General features: G+C 34.1%; 1 long non-coding RNA gene across 1 annotated transcript; it reads left to right on the top strand.

Moving 5' to 3' along the window:
* Positions 1 to 1,757: 1,757 nt before the first annotated feature.
* On the top strand, positions 1,758 to 10,262 carry LOC120079882 (uncharacterized). The gene is made up of 4 exons (XR_016528461.1): positions 1,758 to 1,952; positions 2,059 to 2,162; positions 8,762 to 8,929; positions 9,654 to 10,262. It is a non-coding gene; the product is annotated as an uncharacterized LOC120079882 (long non-coding RNA).
* The last annotated feature ends 1,172 nt before the right edge of the window (positions 10,263 to 11,434 follow it).

Here is an 11,434-nt window from a genome sequence, read left to right on the forward strand (position 1 = left end):
ATATTCTTTTAGAAGTATAAATTATATGCAATATGTACTTTTTTTCCTTCACTGGGATTTTTTTCCATTGAGTGTTTCATAGTAAGATTTGAATGAGGTATATTTCATATATATTATGAGCATCTAAAAAGGAGTATTATAAATATTATAATAAATAGATGTCCATCCCAAAAAAGAACCATGCGTCCTTAAACATGGTACCCCATGTGTCACAAATTTATACATGATTAGTATCCTAATAGCCACGAGTTCTATAAATAGTGAGCTTTTGTGATTTTTGTAAAGAAGTAAAAAAGATTGGTGTGAAATCCAAAAGTTTGGGAGAAAAATTCTATTTTCATGTATTTACATAATTTCTTATATTTTGTTATTTTATTTTGTTTATTTATCATTATTTTATTTATTATTATTATATTATATATTTTTTTCCATATCTATGTTTCCGATATGCTCCATTATGATCTTCAATTTTACAATAGATAATATATTATTTATACATTAACTTTTCTTTTAAAATGTATTTAACTACATCGTTACAAATATTATAATAAACATAAATTGCGTTAGATTTATCATCACGATACTGTTTTTCATTACATCACAAAAGACTATTTCATTGATTATAATCTAATAAATACATAACAATTAATGTAAAACTAAATTATATTAATATTAACATTTAAATAAATTTGCTAAATGTTATTTTCTATATTCTTATAGAAAAAAAAAATTACTTAAAAATGATTTTTTTTTAAAAAAAAAAATACATTTTTCTGCACGAATCCCTATTGACCTTAATTTATGAGAATCGACTATGATTGTAATAGGAACCAATTGGATTGAGAATGGTTTTTGTTTTTTTTCTTATGACGTTTACCTGACCTACTGAGGATGGAGTAGAATCGTAATAAAAAAAAACTCATTAAAATGAACTTTGGAGGAATATAAAAGTGTATTTTTATAGTTGTAGTTACTTTAAAATACAATAACAAAATAAGCATGCTATAGGAATATAATTTGAATGCTCTTTTTAGTTTTCTTACTTATTAATTTTTTGAAATTTATTTACTTGCTAATTAAAAAACTAGTACTTGACCTATCAAAAGTATTTAATAAGATAATTAAATTTTCAATTTTTTTTTTTTGTCTAAAACATCTTTAAATTTTAAAGTTGTGTTTAATATATTCCTAAACTTTTAGTCTTGCATCTAATAAATTTATGATATATTTTATTTTCTAAAAAATAATTGATAAATTGATGTATTTGATACAAAATTAAAAAAATTTAAATATTGTTTGATAACTATTTGATTTTAGTATTTTTTTTTTAAATTAAGCTTATAAATATGATTTCCACGTATTAGTTTCATTGCTTTGTTATTTACTTTTTATGAGTTTAAAAAACAAGCCAAAAATTTGAAAACTAAAAAAAATAATTTTGAAATATTGCATTTGGTTTTAGAATTTTGTTAAGAACTCAAACACAATTCTTTTAAATTAATTAATTGACATTAAAACTAAAGACAAAAAACGAGTATTTAGTGAAAAATCGATATTAAAAGTGAAAATCTTGAAATTTAAGAACTAAAATTTTAGAATCTAAATAAACTCGAAACTGAAAAGTTAAATGTGTAACATTTTGAACTAAATGAAAACCAGACTTATCTCTAACTAAGTTATATATATATGATTATTTATTCAGAGAGGAAGGGCTATAAATATCAAAATTCTCGCGAAAATGTTCTAGGAGACTTCCTCTCCACTCCTCATTTCTGCAACCAAATTTCCAGTCCCAACAACTATCACAAATCCGCAAAATCCCCTCTCTCACTGTTTTGGATTATTGGAAGCTTTGATCGACGTTTAGAAATTCCTCTACTGTCTCCATTTTGTTTCTTCCATCGTTCCGACGAGCTTCCATGGATAATCAGTCCGTCTTCTCTACCTCAGAGGTAAACATTCCGACCATGCTCTGAGCTTGATCAGTGATGATGATACTCTGTTTCTCTCCGGTATTCTTCTTGTTGACACTCTTTTAACATTACCTGATTTTTGTAGGGTTTGATGATATCTTTTGAGAAATTTTCACTTCCTTGAAACGAAATGGGGTTCATGTTTTTCTTCTACCGCTTAACAAATGTCTTCTCGCCAGCATTTGCATGGTACTCTTTTGATTGTTTCTTTTAGAATTTCTTGAATCTGTTATCTAGTATTTTGGACAATCAAGTAAAAAAGTACGGAGTCTCTCTGATCATAAAACTTATTTACGATTATGACTCTAGGTTTAGAAAATTGCACTACATGAACTATATAACCTTAAAGGTATTCTGTAATATTTTTTATAATAAGATTATTCTCATTCTACCCTTGTATATAACTAACACATTTTTAGTGAATTACCTAAATCTTTAGGTCGATTTTCACTATTATATTATGTTTTCTGTATTTTTTACTTATCGATTTCGAAACATTTATTATAGCTTGCGTTTTGTAGGGTTCGATGTTGTCACACTGAATGAAGGCAATCTTTATTGATTAGCTTTAAATAAATCATTCATGTGACTGAAACGAACTTCATTTTTCTTGATCCGTAACCATTTAGAAGATTTGGAACTGAGTTCTGTGCCATCAAACTTGGTTAGGAGGCCGGCAATGGAATTTACTTAACTTGGGACATAGATGTGAAATTTTAAAATGAATCTAACATAGTACACACAAATGAATTCTTTTCTCCACATTCGGGGGTATGAATTTCGAGCTTTATTACTCAAGAATAGTTTACGTTGTTACTTTTCATACGTAGCTTTGTCTATTTCTCGAACTTCTTATTTTCTTTTATTATAATTTCCTGCTTTTATGTGAATTTTCTCTTTATTACCATTTTTGTTTAGACAATGTGTAACAAAAAACAACAAAATGAAGAGAACGGAAGTTGAAAACAAGAGAGAAATATTTGCACGGAGTATCAAGAGCTTCATTACTATATTAATTAAAATGGAAACAACACAAGTATTTATACACAAATAATAAATAAATAAATAAATAAATAAAACTAACCACTAATGTACTAACCTTAAAAATCTGCCACTAACCTTGAAAATCTCCATCATCAATCCCACTAAGCTATTAGGCCACTACTTCCTATTTAAGAGGAAGTATTTCAAATTAACCCACAAACGTAAATTTAAAATAAAAACTAATTTAATTACTTTGTTGTAGATTGCGGGAAGGAGTGAAAAATAAACTTCGCTTCAAGTGGGGCTTGAAGACTGAACTTTAAAAGGAGAAGGAATATTGAAGAAACTTTGACTCAAATAACTCGGTTTTTTGTTTGTTTATAACTAACTTTGTAAACGATGAGTTGGTATAATCTATAAATACCACTTATTTTAAATTCAACATAGAGAGTTATCATCATTCTCCTTAGTTTTCTGTAAACAACAAAATTGTACGCAATCTTCGTTAGTAAAAAGAATTCAGATCTTCTCGTAGACGTAGGCAATTTTACCGAACCACGTAAACACTGTGTCTTCATCTTCTTGCCTTATCTTTCTTGTTCAAATGAGTGTTTTCTTTACTGCAAATCGTGCGACATTCATTCATCATTCAAATTGCATCGAGTAACCTGAATATCGAGTTAATCGTGCATCGTTCTTCGCTATCGAGTTCATCGTTTTCACCTTTTAGTTGCGCCGAGTATCATTTAAGAACCGTCGAGTACGATCGAGTACTAGTTCAGTTGTCATCGAGTTCCATCGAAGATTTAGCAGAGACTCATTAAATGAAGAAGGGAATTCTCATCGAGGATCGAGTAGGAAGACATCGAGCATCAAGTGCCAAGTATCGAGGATTTGGCATAATATTTCTGAGTCATTTCTTCATCTTTCCAACGTTGATCTTGGGTATTTGGGTCTTGTAAAGAGTGGTTAGCCCAACAATTTGTGGTATCAGAGCGTTTGAAGATCATCAAGGTCAACTTTCTTGGAGCATTATGATACTCAAGAAATCAAGACTTGATACTCGATCATATCAGAAATGGCTGTTGTAAGGTATGGGATTGAGAAGTTTGATGGGAAGGGCTATTTTGGCCTATGGAAGGCCAAAATCAAAGCCATTCTTAGACAACAGAGAGCACACAAGGCCCTTTTGGACTCGTCAACTCTGCTTTCCACTATATCAGCACAAGAAAGAGAAGACATAGAGCTTACAGCATATGGACTCTGATTCTAAATCTCAATGACAGTATCTTGAGACAAGTAATTGATCAAGAGACGGCCTATAAGATGTGGGTCAAGCTGGAAGGTCTTTTTGCAACCAAGGATCTCCCCAAAAAAATGTATCTAAGGGAGAAGTTTTTCACGTTCAAGATGGATTCTGCCAAGCCTCTTTTAGATAACTTGGATAAGTTAAAGAGGATAGTCTCAGAGTTCAAGAGCCTTGGTGAAAAAATTGACGACGAGAATGAGGCTTTTGTGTTATTAAACTCTCTACCCGAAGCCTATAAGGAGGTGAAGAATGCCTTGAATTATGGCAGAGAATCAGTTACCACTGATGCCATCATTTCAACATTAAGAACTAGAGAGTTAGAGCTTCAGTCAGTCAAGAAGAAGTAGCCTAGTGCAAAGAGGTTGTTTGCCAAGGGGAAGAACAGGCAGAACCAATCTAAGGGGAATAAAAACAGTCAGGTGAAGAGCACAAACCTAAGACCAAGCTGAGATGCAACTACTGCAAGAAGAAAGGTCACTTGATGAGAGATTTCTATAGCTTGAAAAGGAAAAACCAAAAAAAAAAAAAAAAGAAGGATTAAAAGGGAAAACAACCAGAAGCTTCAGTGGTTGAAGGTTCCTACTTTTATTCTGATGCCCTAGCCTCCACTAGAAACCAAACCAACCAAATCAGTCCTCCTGGGAAGCAAGACTGGGTACTTGACTCTGGTTGTACCTGTCATATGACATATTTCAGACTTTGGTTTAATACTTACAAGGAAGTAGATGGAGAATCTATGTACATGGGAAACAATGAAGCTTGCAAGATCAAAGGGACTGGTTAAGTATCCTTGGAGCTAAAGGATGGATCAATCAAGCTTCTAAGAAATGTGAAAGATGTGCCTTTGCTCAAGAAAAACTTGGTATCTTTGGGCATGTTGGACTCTATTGGGTGCGAATGCAGAGGAAAAGGTGGAGTTCTTGAGGTGATTAAGGATTCCAAGGTTGTATTGGTTGGTGAGAATGTCAATGACCTTTATATTGTGAGAGGAGTAGAGATGATGACAAGTGCCTACACGGTTTCAACAGCAAGCTTAACAGATGCTAACTTGTGACACAAAAGACTATCTCATATTAGTGAAAAAAGGATGCAAGCATTGTCCAAGCAAGGAATTCTGCCCAAATGTAAAGCAAGGAATCCCTTCCTTTTATGAACACCACCAAAGCAATCAGACAAAGTTTCAAGCAAGGAATCCTTTCCTTTTGTGAACACTGCATTCTAGGTAAAGCAACAAGACAAAGTTTCACAAAATCTCAGCACACCACCAAAGGAACAATGTTCCTCCTGACCTATGGGGACCATCTCTTACACCAAGCCTTAGTGGCTCAAGGTATTTTTGAACCTTTATAAATGACTTTTCTAGGAAGAGCTGGATATACTTTCTTAAAACTAAGGACCAAGTTTTTGGGAAGTTTAAGGAATGGAAAGCCATGATAGAAAATCAAACATCTAAAAGGTTAAACTACTTTAGAACCGATAATGGGCTTGAGTTTTGTAATGAACACTTTGATAAATTTTGTAGTGAGAATAGTATAACTAGACATAGAATAGTGAGGTATACACCTCAACAAAATGGGGTTGTTGGGAGGTTAAATAGAATCATAATGGAAAGGGTTAGATATTTTATCTCTGATGTTATCTTAGGAAAATATTATTAGGCAGAAACTGCAGCCTATACTGTGTATACCTTGAATAGATACTCTCACTCATCTTTAGAGTTGCTTACCCCTAAGGAAAAGTAGACTAATCATCCTCCTAACCTAGATAACCTCAAGGTCTTTGGATGTGTAGGGTTTGTACACCAAAATAAGGGAAAGTTAAAGGCCAGAGCAGTCAAGTGTATGTTTGTAGGCTTTACAGAGGGTGTCAAGGGGTTTAAAATGTGGCATCCGGTTGAGAGGAAGTTCATAGTGAGCAGAGACATCACCTTTAAGGAAGAGAAGATGTTTATGCAAAAGGGGAAAAAGATTGAGGATGAAAGAGAGTCATCCAACACAGGTTTTGAGGTGAAGTTACCAACTGAGTAGCCAATAAAGTCTAGCCAATCTAGTGACACAGGAGAAACTGAGGAAGATGTTGGGGAACATGAGGAGACAGCATGTAAGCAACCTGATTTAAGCAGTATGTCTAGCTAGGGATAGACAAAGGAGAACTATCACACCTCCAGCTAAATATACTGAAATGAACTATATGAATATGATTTTAAATGTTGTTGTAGCTCCTACTAACCAAGAACCAACAACCTTTGAGGAAGCAACAAGTTGTGTTAATGTAAGGGATTGGATTGAAGCAATGAATGAAGAGATGCATTCACTAAAGGTGAATGACACTTGGTCTTTAGTTCCTCTACCAAAGGGTTATAAACCTGTTGCCTCTAAATGAATTTTCAAACTTAAAGAAGGAGCATCCTGTGATCAAAAGCCTAGGTATAAAGCTAGATTGTTTGCAAAGGGGTTCAATCAAAGGGAAGGAATAGACTATTATGAAATTTTCTCTCTTGTTGTCAAACAGACTTCCATAAGATTTCTTCTATCCTTAATTGCTCAAAATAATCTAGAATTATATAAACTAGATGTCAAAACTGCTTTTCTTCATGGACATCTAGAGGAGACAATCTATATAACGCAACCTAAAGGATTTGAAGTTAAAGGAAAAGAAAATCTCTTTTGCTTACTCAATAAGTCTATATATGGGTTAAAATAATCACCTACCTACTCATATATGTAGATGACATGTTGTTGGCAGGTAGGTCCAAAGGAGATCTAATCCATGTTAAAAACCTCTTAAAAAGAGAGTTTGATATGAAGAACTTAGGAGAAGCAAGCAAGGTCCTAGGAATAGAGATCCAAAGGAACAAAGAAAAGTCTATTCTAAGCATCAATTAGTCCAATTATTGTGAGAAGATTCTTAAAAGGTTCAACATGAATGATGCTAAACCTGTGAGTCTATCTATTGCTCAGCACTTTAAGCTTTCCTCAGCTAACTCTCCTAAAGATTCTGACCAAGAACATCAGAAACAGATGGTTGTCATACTCTATAGTCAAGCAGTCGGAAGCCTAATGTATTTAATGATTTCTATCAGACCTGATCTCTCATATTCAGCTAGCTTAGTTAGTAGATATATGTCTAATCCTAGTAAGAGACACTGGGAGCTACTAAAAGGACCCTAAGGTACTTGGTTTTGTCTAAAAACTCAAGATTAGTCTACCAAAGGTCAGCTGAACCAAACTTAGAGCTTTATAGATATGTGGATGCAGACTATGCTGGTGATTTGGACAAAAGGAGGTTCTTAACAGGTTACTTTTTCCTTTACGGTCCTAATCTAATCAGCCGGAAAGCATCATTACAGCCTATAGTAGCATTATCTATAATAGAAGTTGAATATATGGCTTTAACAGAAGCTATCAAAGAGGCATTGTGGCTCAAGAGATTGTAGAAAGACTTTAGAATAGATCAAACAGTGGTGAAACTCTACTGTGACAACCAAGTGCTATCCATTTGTCCTAAAATCCACAATACCACTCTAGAACTAAGTATATTGATATCAAGTATCATTTCATAGAGATAAAATTGAGACAAAGGAGATAGAAATTTTAAAGGTTCATACTTCAGACAATGCAGCTGACATGTTAACAAAATTTGTTTCAAAGCTTAAATTGTTTAAATATTTAGAACAACTTGGCTTTGAGCGTCCAGACACAGGGTAGATAGATTGGTCAGAATCAGGAAGATCAAATGATTGCAAGGCATTAGAGTCAAGGTGGAAAATTTGAAGAAGCTTTGACTTAAGTACCTCAGTTTTTTGTTTGTTTATATAACTTTGTAAACGGTCAGTTGGTATACTCATAAATATCACTGATTTTAAATTCAACATAGAGAGTTATCGTCATTTTCCTTAATTTTCTATAAACAACAAAACTGTATGCAATCTTCATCAGTAAAAAGAATTTAGATCTTTCCATGGACGTAGGCAATCTTGCCGAACCACGTAAATATTGTGTCTTCATCTTTTTGCCTTATCTTTCTTGTTCAAACGAGTGTTTTCTTTACTACAAATCGTGTACCATTCATTAATCATTCAAATCGCATCAAGTAACTTGAATATCAAGTCAATCGTGCATCGTTCTTCGCTATCGAGTAGCTTCGAGTTCATCGTTTTCACCTTCGAGTCGCACCGAGTATCGTTCAAGAACCGTCGAATACGATCGAGTATTAGTTCAGTTGTCATTAACTTCCATCGAGGATTTAACAGAGACTCGTCAGATGAAGAAGGGAATTCTCATCGAGGATCGAGTTGGAAGACATCGAGCATCGAGTACCGAGTATCGAAGATTTGGCAGAATATTTCTAAGCCATTTCTTCATCTTTCCAGCGTTGATCTTGGGTATTTTGGCCTTGTAAAGAGTGGTTAGTCCAACAGATATAAACTCTACATATCATTTTTCTTTAATGGATTGGAATTCTTTCTTTATGATTGTGTATATATTTACCGCAGAGGTGACAGCGAAACCACCAAACGGAATCTCATGAAAGGAAAGTGAAGGCCATCCATTTTGTGCATCCAATAGAACTAAGCAATTTTTCTGGAAATGTTGAGCCACAATGGAACGAGATTTTTTTGGCATCTGGCAAAGGTGCCGGTGTTTTCAAATGTTATTTTCTGGTAAGCTGAATTTTTCACGTGCATATGTTTGCAATTATGGTTTACCTAGTCTAGTTTGTTGTAGTAAAGAGTGGATTTCTAAATATTCAATAGTTATAGCATTGCTTTGTGATCTTTGTCCGATGTTCAGTTTTGTTTGAAGTTCGAACTCCTGTTAAGCATGAAATATGTATAGATCATCTTGTAAAACTTTTCATTTTATCTGATCTCTATGTGGTTGGAGTTTAGAATCATGTGATGTTTAGGATAACCAGTCTATGCAATCTATAGTTTAAGAGCTTCAAATCTTTAACTTATATAGATGTTACATAGGATAAGAATGATTTGACCAGAGATGCAACTAGCTCGGTGCTCTACTAATAGTTAGACATGTTAGAGTTTTTGTGTTCTTTATTGAGCTACACTGCAGATTAGCAGTTTTGAGCATCATTCTAGTTATTTATATTAAAAGTTAAAATTAAATTGCATTGTCTTGGATTATTACTAATCCCTTGCAAATCTTTAAATACACTCTTCAAAGGTTTCATAGTGTCCAACATAACCTTTTCTCAACGCACCTAATTTTTACTTTTGCCAATCAGGAAGAAGTTATTAAAAAATGCGTTAAAACGCGTTATAATGACAAGGATTCATGTGAAAAAATGAGCTTGCATCGATCAGCACTAAAAATTTCCGCTAACCTTATATCATGCATTATTCTGCGTTAAAATGTCTATATTTGTAGCTGTCGCAGGAATCGATCGCAAAGTTGATCGCATGCGTTGATCTTCATGAAGACAAGTTCGTTGTATGGAATGCTACAACTACAAAGTCATAGCCGTGATAGAAGGTCAATTGCAAAGTGGGTGGAATGCGTTGATACTTCAGAAGAAACAATCATGAACATATACCTTAGGAGTATAAAAAAGATAAGATCATGATAAAATTTCACCTACCGCGTCAGTGATGACAGTGATTCAGAGTGAGATTACCAATGTTGTCGGTGTTTGAGCTCTATAAATAAAGCCTTGAAGCCCAAATTCAAGGCATCCGGGTCTCTGCCTTAGGCAGATTCTTGTGATCACATACAAAAGCATGAGTAGACAGTCTTTGAGAGTTCTTCATTCCCACAACCCTTTCCGATTGACTACCAAAGCTTCGCCGGAGATAGAGCTCAAAAGAGACTACTCCACTGGTCATCCATGGCACCACCGGCAGCTTTGATACATCTGATGGAAGCAAAAGATTGCCTACATCTAGCCTTCTATCCCTCTTCTTACCTCTGTATTGTATTATATTTTGGCTTAAGACATTAATACATTTTGTAATCAATGCATCTCTTTAGTTCCTTCAACACCATTTCCATCATCTTCTTTTACTTTATCATCTTTTACTTTCATCGCAATGAGTTAAGTGTAGATTGCAAGAGTTATCACATACTCAATCATGCGACATAGAGATATGACACATCTAGCAAACCACCGAGAAGTGTGCGTTGCATAAGTATAGTGAGTCAATCCTCTTTGTTTAGTGCGAGACTATCGCAATGCTTGTCTATGAGCTGGGTAGCTATAACCAACTGCCTGAGAGGGTAACTGGTAGAATTCGCTAAGCAAAGTGAGCAGTGTTCCTAGAGATAGGAATAATCTTATGCTCAAATCAATCATGCGTTATAGAGATATAAACATGTGGCTGACCATCGAGAGGTGTGCAATGCGTTAGTGTAGCGAGCTGGGATTACCCTTGCGACCAAACTTAATGACTTGGTGAAATTTTTCCTCAACTCTACTTCTCCATGCATCTCATTACGCATTAACAGTTGCCGCATCTCTACCAATTCTCATAGTCAAACTTCAATTGCTTAGTCTGTGTAGCTAGGAGTAGTAGTAGCGCATAACTAATTAACTTATTTCTTTTTCTTTTTATTCACCGCCTCAAATGCATTACTTACAAGCATTCTTTAATTGCAAGTCCTTGTGTTCGACCTCGGATCATCCCAAGAAACTTGCGTTCTTGTTATACATGGCGAGAGAGCAAGAAAACTTGTGGCAGGAACGCATGGTCATCACATAAACGATTAATGGTCATCACATAAACGATTAACGCATATTGCATATCCTTTAGATTATCGTGTGATCATCATATATACCATTAATGCATATTTTTCTTATCAAACGCATGATCAATGCATGACCATCGACGCATATTAAGTCATGATCAAAACAAGAATTATTTCCTTCATCAACTTTCCAGATGAAATCCATCAAATTCCAGGTTTTACGTCAGTCACTTTTTCATTACATTTCAACTTGAATACATTGTTCTGCATATTATATTATTTAAGTTAGAACTCTGGCCGTAAAGGGTCTGCTTGCTGAAATTAAGCATTCAGACTTGTCCCAAGTGCATTATATTCTGAGCTCTGTCTAAAATGAAAATTACTGATAAATTGGTAAAAGTTCAGAAAATTAGAAATTGTCTCTTTGTTAGACTTGTCCTTATAGTTTGAGAGTGCTTGTAGAATAT

The sequence above is a fragment of the Benincasa hispida genome, chromosome 1 (genome assembly GCF_027475165.1).
Source record: "Benincasa hispida cultivar pf3 chromosome 1, pf3_genome.v1.1, whole genome shotgun sequence".
Classification (NCBI taxonomy): Eukaryota; Viridiplantae; Streptophyta; class Magnoliopsida; order Cucurbitales; family Cucurbitaceae; genus Benincasa; species Benincasa hispida.